Source organism: Cygnus atratus, chromosome 3 (genome assembly GCF_013377495.2).
Source record: "Cygnus atratus isolate AKBS03 ecotype Queensland, Australia chromosome 3, CAtr_DNAZoo_HiC_assembly, whole genome shotgun sequence".
Lineage (NCBI taxonomy): Eukaryota > Metazoa > Chordata > Aves > Anseriformes > Anatidae > Cygnus > Cygnus atratus.
This window is the reverse complement of record NC_066364.1, coordinates 61,018,819-61,030,475: the sequence shown is the minus strand read 5'-3', so window position 1 is coordinate 61,030,475 and position 11,657 is coordinate 61,018,819. Positions and strand designations below refer to the sequence as shown.

General features: G+C 36.3%; 1 long non-coding RNA gene across 2 annotated transcripts in view; it reads right to left on the bottom strand.

Moving 5' to 3' along the window:
• Nucleotides 1-902: 902 nt before the first annotated feature.
• The window catches only part of LOC118244170 (uncharacterized), a 31,406-nt gene continuing 20,651 nt past the window's right edge, over nt 903-11,657 (bottom strand). The window contains exons 3-6 of one of the 2 annotated variants that reach the window (XR_007708113.1): nt 5,083-5,326; nt 4,169-4,259; nt 1,523-1,571; nt 903-1,048 (exon numbers count right to left, since the gene is read on the bottom strand). This is a non-coding gene — a long non-coding RNA (uncharacterized LOC118244170). The remainder of the gene's footprint in view (nt 1,049-1,522; nt 1,572-4,168; nt 4,260-5,082; nt 5,327-11,657) is intronic. The other variant, XR_004777479.2, reaches the window with a different exon arrangement.

Below are 11,657 nucleotides of genomic sequence, written 5' to 3'. Positions count from 1 at the left end.
TTCTGTTTGTTTTGGGAATATTACAGAAAAAAATAGCTTAGCTGCTTTGAAGGACAAGGCTATGGAAAAAAAAATGTTTTGTCCATGTGAACTAACTTCAGTGACCTTAAACTGAGTGTTTCAAGTTTCAGAATAAAACCTGGGGTGAATAGAGGAAGGAGCAAACCCCCTTTGTATCAAGGATGTGCCTTTTGTTATCCCTCTGGACCCTGACCCTAGTTGATTAAGTTTCGTGCCATTGGGAAGGGTGGGGAAGGAAGTCCACGCATGTTCAATAGATTAAAATTTTAGCAGCTTAAGAGGCTTTCCCTTCACTTATAATATCCCTGACCTCCTGAATATCTTGGGGAAATTTTGGACATGTCCTTGGAGGACTTGATACCATTATACAAACTGAAGAGTTAAGTGGTATTGGACAATGTCTTCCCCTCCAAGTCCTCCTTAAGGTATAGAAATTGTGTTTTGCCTTATCCATTTAGAACATTGCTTGTCCCTACCTGTGCCCTATTTACAGATGTTTCTGGGCTTTCTTTTCTAATAAGTTGTCCTGTTCCCCATATTTGCAAAAATACAGAACATTACAGCTAGAATCCATGCTTCTTCCCCACTCATTATGTCTCTTTTTGTCCGACACTGCAATGCAAAACATCTGGGTCACATAACTTTCTCCCCCACCTCGTCCTTTCCCAAACATTTTCCCAGTACTACCACCAGTATCCTAGCAGGTGAACTGCTGCTCTGTTGTGAGCTGAAATACTGGAGAAAAAGGATCAAGCACACTGGAACAGGATATTTTCTGCTGGAACTAGATTATTGTGTCTTGAGCACAGCCGGTAAAAAAATATTTTATCTTCTACAGACAATTCTGATGAAACTTATGGCAGAATTTCAAATAATGAAAATTTTCAAATGAAAAACAGATTTATTTCAATGTCAAGACAATACTTCATGGGAGCTGAAGTCAGCATGCCTCATGTTTTCATATTTCTGTATGGGGTGGATTCAGGTGTTAGGCCAGACATCTCTCTACGTCTTGCTGTGTCCCTTTCTGGAAATGTCAAAGAATCAGATGTTAAACAGGAAAATTCTTTGCAAGTAAAGGTACTAATAACCTAGTTCATTAAACTGGATTTGTTTATTAAATGGAGATTTATTTTTCTTCCAAATGTGTATCAAATAAGTCAACTGGAAGACAAGGAAAAGCAAATAAACTTGTTTTTCAGTATATATATATATATTAACTGAAACACAGCAGAATTTGAAGAAAATATAAAAACAATGAATAACAGTTAACTAGTTACACAATCTTGTGACCACTCTCTTCATTCCTGGCTATGACTGCAGAACAATGGTTAGCCTAAATTAGAGACAACATGCCTGGCATCAGTGCATGTGACCAGAGTGAATGACCATACAAATGCTATTTGCAAAAGAGGCAAGTGTCCAGTGGGTAAGAAGAGATGACATCTGGTACAGTGGGAAGTGACTGGTGAAGAGCAGGAAAGGCTGCAGGTTTACTCACCATGAGAAGTAGAACAGTGACCAGAACCGGTTATTCTTCTGCTGAAAGTCTGCAAGATAGTGTGCATAGTGGAAGAAAAATGCATGAAAGGGGAATGGTTTGGGAAAAAAACACAAAAGTATTAAATTAAGATAAACTGATTGTTATGGAAAACTAATTGCTGTGATAGTATTTAAGTGATCTACATTGTAACAGAGAGCATGATTTTGCCTTTTTGTTTTGCTTTGTTTTTCTTTTTACAAGAAACAGATTAAAAATACTAAAGCCCTAAAAATTTCTATTTAAAAAGAAATATTTATAGTAGCAATTCATCTGTTTCTCTTCAGAAAAAAAAAAAAAAAAAAGAGCTCCCTAGTATAGTTATCTTAAGATAACTTGCCATTTGTAGTGCATTCTGTATGAGTTAGTACTGCTCAGAAGGACAATGGTAAAGCCAGAGATAACGGAGAAAAATTCTCTTCAACTATAGAAAGGCAAGATAAGGTTACCAAAAACAAACAAGCAAACAAACAAAAACCCACTAGCAGATAAGAGGAATGAACTGAAGTTAACTTGAAGGAAATGAAGGAAATGCAGAGCATTGAAGCAGATGAACTACCTGAAGCCTGCCAAAAATCAGATGCCGATATCCCAGCAGTGCAGTGAACTATTTTGTTGACTGCTGAACTAGACAGGAGTTCACAGAGCCTGCAGACCCCATGACAGAGCACATGGGCTTATCTTACCCAGGGAGGACAAGGAGACAATGGCAGAGCCAAGAACAGGATTGAGATTTCCTCAAGCACAGTGCCTTCCACCACTGCCACCTTCCCTTGCCCCATCTCAACCTGGTGAATTACCCCTGCTCCAGTGTCATGAGGAACTCAAGGACACTGGATGGACTGCCAGGGTTGCTGCTCCTCCTGGGAGGACATCATGCCAACAAAATGAGGCCTTTGCTGGAGCAGCAGCTGTGTCACAGGAGCGCATACAGCTGTGGCCATTTCTGATCCATGCTGGCTCTGGTTGAATGCACCACCTCCAAGTTAGTTTAAACAGGTCTGTTGTTTCTATACTCAGAGACATTCCACATTCCTACATTTTTTTTTCTGGGCAAAAGCCTTACCTCCTGTAAGCCAGCACAGTGTGAATTAATTTTAGGGTGTTATGATGATTTACACCAACTGGTATGGGGTCCAAGATAGGTCAGAAAATATGGAAAAAGAGAGATTTAAGATGCAGCAAACAGGTTTCAAGCAGAGTTTGGAGGCATAGCATAGGACTTAGAGGAGTATCATTCCAGAAAAGGAGAGCTTTAATTCTATCAGCTTTTCTGACACTTTCCATAAGCATTAAATTAACTGAAACAATCAGTATAAGCCTTGTTTTCTGAGGTGATACAAGAGTGATACAACCCTGACTGATCTAAGTCCAGAAATGTATCATAAGACTCATTTAAGAAAGAAAGCGGAAACAATAATCAAGGATCTCTAAACCTTTAAACTCTCTAATTCTTTTTGTTTTGGGTCTGTGGATAAGGGCTTAGTCATACAACTAATTATACACAAGCACAGTGATTGCTTTCAAGCAGGATGACACAAAGCCTTGCTCTGAGAGGCCACCAAATCCTGTCACATTTTTGTGCATTTGCTTTTACTGGCCATCCCACTGCCTGTGCCACCTCTAGCACCAGGAAGCACATGGAGCTTCCTTTCCATCCGGTGGCTGAACAGGAAACGTTGGAATCTCTGACTGCCATGAGCACGCAGCCAAGAGCAGTGGTGGAAGAGCACGACAGGAACTGACACACTTTCGGCCAGCACGGCTACTTCTGACTGGCAGCTCAGCGAGACTGCTTATATGATCATTTTTTTCTGTTTCACCTAGCTTTGGGTTTTTGAAAATTGACATGAAACTTCATGATAAATATTAAAACAATACTCAAACTTCTAACAAAGTTGGGACATTATTTTGAAAAGAAAAAAGGTACATTATTTGTTGTACATATTCCTATATGTATATTCATGCAAAGAATAAATTAGCTATATAAAGAAAAACATATTAATAATTTTTAGTAAATGATGTAGATTTCGTCACAAGTTTCAGTTCAGACATAAATTACTTCCTCTTAGAAATAAACATTCATTACACTAAAATATTGTTTCATTGAAGAGCCCTTCTCTGAGTCTGTGCTAGTGTTTTAGATTTAATTTCAGTCTTCGGGTCCTACAGAAAGATATCCTGGCTCTGCATTGTTGAATATTTACTGTTAAGAAACAATAATAAAACCTATAATCTTGAATATACTACAATATTCTGCTCTTAGGCATGGATGCATCCTAAAAATCTTCAGTTACATGATCATGGATCTGATTAGACACAAAGGTTTTTAGTCTGGAGAGAGATGCAGTCAAGATCAGCAAGGCTTCTTTTCAGGGGTTTCTGATGGCAGACTGTAAAACTCTTTAAAACAGAGAAATGGACAAAACTCTGTATATGTGCACAGATACAGACAAACAAAACCTTACCCACGTAGAAGGGATGCAGATGTACATCAGGTGACATAATTGATGGTGCACAAAACAAACAGTGTTCAAAAGCTTTCTACAAACCCCCATGTCTATCCCGGTATATTTGACTGCATAACATTTTGAAGATCCTACATACCATCATATTTGTTGCTGTGGAAATCTTGATTTTGGCATTTCATGTCTGGAATATCAACCATGGCTTCAAAAAGTTCTTTCAGAACATTTTTCTGTGTGTTTCATTACACACAAAAAGAAACAAGATACTGAAAAGTTTACAAGCTACATTGCAAAACAGCTTCCCTTCTTCTGCTTCTTGCTACACAAACACAAAATTTAATGAAATGTGAAGCACTAAGACTGAAAAAAAGACTCTTTCATAAGGTGGATTAGCAATTTGGTCCAAATAATATACATTAGCATTCATCTGAATGTAAAAAAGATGGGTTGTTTCTTAGAGATAGTGCATACCTGGAGAAGGAAAACCAGACTAAGTTTCAGAACTGGCTTTAATATCCAGTTACTATTTAAAGAGATTGGTGGTTACTTTTTCTGTTAAAATTTTGCAGTGAAAAACAAACAAACAAACCTAACGATTTTAGTGTAACTGATTTTTAATAAACAGGACAGCATCTTTCAGCTCATGTTTGACATTCTTTATAATGAGTCTTTCTAGGCATTGGCCAAGTTATCTATCATCAGTTGTTATTAAAATAAAAGACCAATTTCTTTAATTGCTACATATTGCAGAGTTGCACATATAACTGCTGTGAATTACTCATCTGCCCAGTCATGTCTTGCTTCTATGAACAATCCTAATAACATCTATGAAAAGCCAGTAAACACTTATAAAGATCTATTTAACTGAAGCCTAATTTTAGTTTAACTATTCCCTGTGATCCATAGTAGGAATGATTATCAAAATGAAGCAGTCCATTCAGCAATATTTATTCCAAAATTATTCTGTGAGTAGCAGTAACTTTCTTTGCTATTTTGGAATCTGTTGTTTTCACTGCAGTACTATTTTTCCTAAGTAGTAAACAATAAATATACCTCAGTCTGTGAGGTTTTCTGGTCTGGCATTCTGAATGCCTTGAAGCAAGCTCCTTGGGGAAGTCAAGGTGACCTTCCAAGGTAGTACATTTGAGTATCAGGCGTGATTCTTCTGCAGGCCAAATTAAGATTGTTTACGTAAAAACACAGCTGTCTTGATAAAGGAAGCCATGTAGTTTTGTCAGACCACAATATTTAGCAGCATGCTTGAGATCTCTCATCCTGTTGCTTCAACCCTATCACCCTAGAAAAGAAAAAGAAAACAAATATAAAAGAATGGAACTCAACATTAACAAAATAAACAAACACCTTCCACATGGCAAGGCTGCTGCTAAGCTACATAGATGTAAAATCTTCCATTTTTATACTGGAAGCAGAGGTAAAAATACTCTCCTTACTATCTTTGTAAAAGATGAAAAGCTTTTGAGTCTGGGGAGGAATTTTGTGTTTCTTTTCTTGTTTTCAATAACCAGTTTAACCACTTCTTGTCTATGAGAACATGCAAGTCTTTGGGAGAACCGGAAGACTGGTTCTTCCAAAAAGTATTGTTGAATCAATAGAACACTGAAACACCTCTTAAAGTGTTATTCCTCTTCAACACAGCATATGGTCAAGTGTTATCCAGAGAAATAGGTTTACTAAACTGAGGCCCAAAATAAGTACCACTGGTTCCGATATAAAGTCGCATATGAACTCCAGGGATATTCCAGGCAGATTCCAGGCAGTCTTTGTGTCTGGCACTAATTGAATGCTGCCATATAGAAATTGCCAGATTTTTGTATTCACAATAACATTTTTTTTCTCTTTTAATATGCTATTGCCAACAGCAAAATATTACAATTACTACTAAATAAATGTTCGTTAATTTAGATATCAAAATTTCCATTAATATTGTCTCTTGGTTATTCTATTTAAACCACTTGAAATGTGCTTAATTCATGATCTAAGAGTGTATACTCCAAAAGTCAGAGTTTAAAGCTATTAACTGAAAGACTAGATACCGTAAGAATCTGCAGTCATTCTCTGTTAGCCTAGCAACTACAGATTTGAAATATTCTGGTAGCATCTTTTTATGTTTTGCTAATGAACAGTAATTTACCGCTGTCAATTTCACCTAAAAATTGAAAAGCAAAAATGGTTTGGAATTACAGTGGTGGGAGGGGAAGTAGAAATTCAGAAAATTACCAATTTTGTGTAGTAGCATTTTGTATTGAAATATGAATATATTTATGCTGATTTTGTAGTCAACATTTAAACAAAACCATAGTTCAGAATCATCCAGGCTAAAACCTTAAAAAAAAATTTGGCTTCCATTTTCTGAAGCCACATCTGGACCTGATATAACCAGTATTCCATTCACAGTACTGTGGTAGAGATCTTCCCAAAAGAGGATGTTCTATCATTATGACCTTTTTGTGTATAGTAATGACAAATCAATCTGAGATGACTGTATGAGCAACAATAATCACAAATAGAATAACATTTAAGAATATGTAAATTGTGCAAAAACTATAAAAGTCACTGTTCCCAGAAAAAAAAAAAAAAAAAAGGAAAAAAAATGAAGAAAAAGTAGGGATTTAAAAAGATTAAATCTGAGGTAGATTATTAGTATAACAGATATGCAGGCACAACAAAAAAACATCCTTGAGAACAATACAGTCTGACATAGCTGGAGTTTTAGCAAAACAGCTAAAAGATAGCAAGATCTTTTATAAGGATTCAGTTCACAGATATATTTCATCTCAAAGTGAATAAACTGACTGACTCACAACATCATCTGCCTTCAGTAATATTCTGTAAATAAAGGAACATATAATAGGAGTAGTCAAGCAAATGGAAAAAGGATTCGTCTCTAGAGTAAGAAATGTCAAAAATGGCTTGGCATCCAGTGAAGCAAGGCAAAACCCAAACAGTGTAAACAAAAGTAATAAACTATCACATGCCCAAAACCTTAATTTGAACATTCTTCAAATGTTATGGATATGGCAAAAAATAATATTTTCCAATACCATACACAAATACTGACAAATACTAGTGGATGAGGAAATCATTCTTCACTTCATTTCAGCCATGAGTAGACAGATAAAGAATCTAGAAATTGTAATTTGGACTAAAATCTGCAGTGGAAGAATAACACTATTGTTGTTAGTATCTTGTGACTACTAAGGTAGTCACACTAGTGTCAATTAGTGTAGCTAGATGTTTCTGACAGATTTTCAGAGATACCTTTCATTTTCAGGTAAAGGAACACAAAGATCTCATTTCTGTCATCAGGAAGCAAGGAAATGAATTTCAACTAAAAAAGGTTAAAATTCTGGTATGATACTTGCAGACCCCCACAGAGAGCACAATAAATAAATAAATAATAATAGCACAATATAAAAAACAAATAAAAAATAATAGCACAATAAATAAATAAATAAATAAATAATAGGCAAATAAATAAAAGGCAAATCAGCACAGGCACAGGCCTACAGGCACTAATTAATGAAAAGGTTATCATAATGCTTGGTAGCCCTGATGTGGTCAGGCAGTTGGACTTGATGATCTTTGTAGGTACCTTCCAGCTGAGCTATTCTGAATTCTAAATTCTGAGTTTATAAACTCCCAGGGCCTTCCCGGGTAGTGGTGGTGGGAGGTTGAGATGGAGGGGAAAGAATAAGTGCAATGGTATGTTAAATTCTTAAGAATTATTCTCAGGGAAAAAGAGATTATTAGTGATTTATCATCCCTGAGATTACTGAGAGCCATGTACCAGAACTCTAAGACACCCTAATTTTATTATCAAAACTACACAGCTGTATTTTATAGAAGCCACCAGTGTACACAGCTGAATTTTAAGCTAGGATAACCTTGGAGCATGAAAATATTTAAACTTATCAACTCATTCAGAAGCATCAGCAAAGCTAGTTACATGTCCATTTTAAAAGCAGAACTGTGAAGAATCTGAAAGCAATTATATAATGGTTGTATAGCCTCTGTTGAGATGGTCAGACAATAGTAGAGATGTCTCAGGCCTTTAGAGAATGCTGGAATTATGAAGATGAGATAAGGATATGCACTGCCAGATGCAAAAATACTCAAGACCCAGATCACTGAGGAGAAAATTATCTCAGCCCTATGTGTGGAAGTATTCTGAAGTAGAAGACTGCAGCCAGCATATACATAAGTGATAAACTGCCCAGAATCTGTAACGGAGATCTGCAAGTAGATGAGCAACTGTTATATATGTGCAGACGTACATCTAGCAACAAAAGGAGACATACAAAGGTCTGGCAGGCAAATTAATGACTGCCCAGACAAGCTAACTAGTGAAGTTAGAAGCAACCAGAGAATTTCCTGAGCATACACCAAATACCATCAGGCTATATAAATATTAGTGATAGTTACCAAATTTGAGCTAGTGTCCATATAGAGGATCTTGCCTTTTCTGCTGTAATCTGATGGCACTTGGATTTGGGGCCCTACAGTATGTTACAAGGCTGTCTAATGGAACAGTACTCCTTATGACTGTATTGTAGCCATCCAAATGCAGGATGCAGGTTGTGACATGGCACTGGAATGTGATGATAATGTCTTGAGGGTAAGCGTGAAGTTGAGTGGAGGACTGTCAATACTGGACTATCATGCTGATCTATAGGAGTCTGAGTCTGCAGGTTTCCACAGGTTCACATTCTTTAAATCCTGGATGAGATATCCAAATCTGATCAAAAGAGTGGCCTTCTTGGGGTCATGTTTGGCCACTCACTTTCTTTGTGTCAAATAATGACATAAGACCATGACAGTGACTGGTAGTGAGCAGCATGTTTGGAATGTGGCATGTGATATTAGCAAAGCCCATGATGGATGCTCTGAACAACCAAGAGATAGTGAGACTGAGCCCTCTGTCAACACCCTCCAAAACCTCCAGCCATTCCCTGAGTCTCAGAGGACCATACTGTACAGTTTTATTACTGTGTCTCCTGTCAGAAGGTGTCCATCTGGCCTTGCACAGAGCATCAGTCTTCTCTTCCAGAGGGACAGATTAGTCTTCCATGTCTCCTGCTCTACCTGTAGCTCTTCCTGGCACTTTGTAATCATCATGTGTCACAACATAATGCTTCACTGTATTGGCACAGATAGGATTGTCCTTCAGATGGCAATAGACCTAAAAGAAGCAGATTAGCTGCGTATCTTGAAGAGAAGTAACCAGAAATAGGCCTGAAATTGATTTGCAAAGAGGCAATACACTATGTGTGAGTCTCTCTGTAAAAAAAGAATAGTAGCACCTGGCAGTACCATTTGAATTAGATTCCCCATTATAGCTTCTAGACAAAAAAGCTTCTAGGGAAAACATCAAGAGGAGCTGTACTAAAAAAGCCTAAGAAAAAAGTGAAATGGGTATTTCAGAAGCAAACATGCAAGGAATTAAGTTTGATGGGAGACTAAAAGCAGAGAGGCAACATGAAATAAAGAACCATCTCATTCACAAGGTTGTCATCTGTAGGGTATCGAGAAAGGCAAAGAAGAGACTTGTAAGACATGGAAAATCTCATTCTGAAGCGTATTATATAAAGAAATTATTTAGAAATCCTATTCCTCTACTCTCCCCCTCCTCCCAACCCCCAAGGTCAAGTATTCCCTATCAGACTTTCAAAGCACAAACACAAGTTAGAGAACTGTGTTATAATTGAAAAATTGCTTCTTTAGAAGTATGAGTAAAAAATGTAAGAAATGAAAAGTCAGGAAGATTGTTGTGGTTTCAATAGGAAGTGTTTATCCTCGAAGGGTTGAGAAAAGATGGATTAAACATCCCATGCTACAGATAAAACATGGACACTCCTTTCTTTCACTGTCTCTGCAATTATTGTAACTAAGATATATAAAGAACATGGATAAATCCATTTCACAAGATCAAGATTATGTACGACTACAGGCTAAAGAAGATAAATAATTGTTTTTCCTTCAGACTCTTGCTTATCTGAAAGGGGCAGCCTTTTTAAAGTCAATAATGGATATGAAAAAAAGGATAGGAATAATGGATATTAAAACAACAAAGCCATTCACTCTTGAAACTACTAAATCATTCATTAGGTATAACTTTATAAAAAGTTTTAACTATAATTATTGCCTTGGTAAATTAAAAGCCCTCAATAGTGCTATAAATTTACAGTAAAGGGGGCAGACAGGTTTTACTGAACCCTTTTACTTTGAATTGTTCAAGTTTGAGAATTCCAATAGAACTAACAAGTTAGAAAATTGAGAAAAGAAAGGAGATGCCTGGGGAAAAAAAAAAAGAAGAAAAAAAAAGAAAAAAATACTGGTGTTGCACAATTTCTGTTACTGTGAAGTATCAGGATAGAGTCTGAAATAGAATTGCACGTTATAGAAAATTCTGTGTAGTTTTTAAAAAATAAAAGACATATATTTACATTTTTATTCTGATTTTGTTTGCTCTAACATCTGTTCTTCAGTATAAAGCTATATATGTGGCACATTACAAAGATAATAATCCAAGCTGTACTGAAAGCTCTACTGTATACTGCCAAAGAACTCTCAAATACAGCAGCAATTATATATAGTAATTTCTTCATAGCTAGAGTGGGCAATCTCATTCAGAAGTATATATTATTCTGGTGTAATGTTTTGGAGACTTGACTTAGAGAATTAGTACCCCTGCATTAGAGGTTGCCCAAGAAATAAAGGGAGACATGATTTTGGCCTACTAAGTATCAATATTGGCAAGTATTTTATATGATGGAAGAAATCCCTACAGAGACTCTGACAAAGTACTTGGAAAAAGAATAAGGGATAAGATACTATCAATCACTCCAAAGATTTCTACACTGTGTGGCAAACTATATACCACAGTTTTATAATAAATTAAAAAAAAAAAATGATTCAGAGGATAACATGCCCTAAGGATGTATCACGTCAGTTTAAAGAATTATCATTTCACTGGCAAAGAAAGGAAAATGTTTTAGTCATTTTGTTTCAGAGAATAATGTTATGGGAGGTTTCATTTGAAGTTATAAAGCAAACTCTCAAACAAATAAGTCAAAATAAAATCCCCTTAAGAATGATTCAGACTGGCCTAGTAGTCATTGTTTTGTTGGAAAAATAGATATATGAAGAAAGCGTAAAGCATAACACTACTTATACCTCCTGAGGACAGCTAAAATGGATTACTATATGCTAAGAAGCTACTGATACCTTTATTTCTTATGTAATTATATGTAGTATTAAAAACAGTTTCAATCTCTCTACATTAAAAATATTTCACAGCCTTGCCTCATTTGCAGACCAGAAGAGCAAGCTTGCACAGAGAAGTGATGGGTAATGCAAAATGTTTCACAGTGTTTCAGGCCTGTGTATTTTCCTTAAAGTTCGAAGGAAAGACACCCTGCCTGCCCCTTTTCCTCAGCTCCAACATACAAGAAAAAGTAATAAGGAACTATCTTATCTTAATTATCTTATGCTTATCTTTTTCTTTGTAGAATACAAAGAAGAAAGCATTCAGAAAAAATAAAGAGTTGTTCAAGAGATCCCAGCATCCTGTCTAAAAGGATGAGACACTGAAATGTGGAAAACTGAGC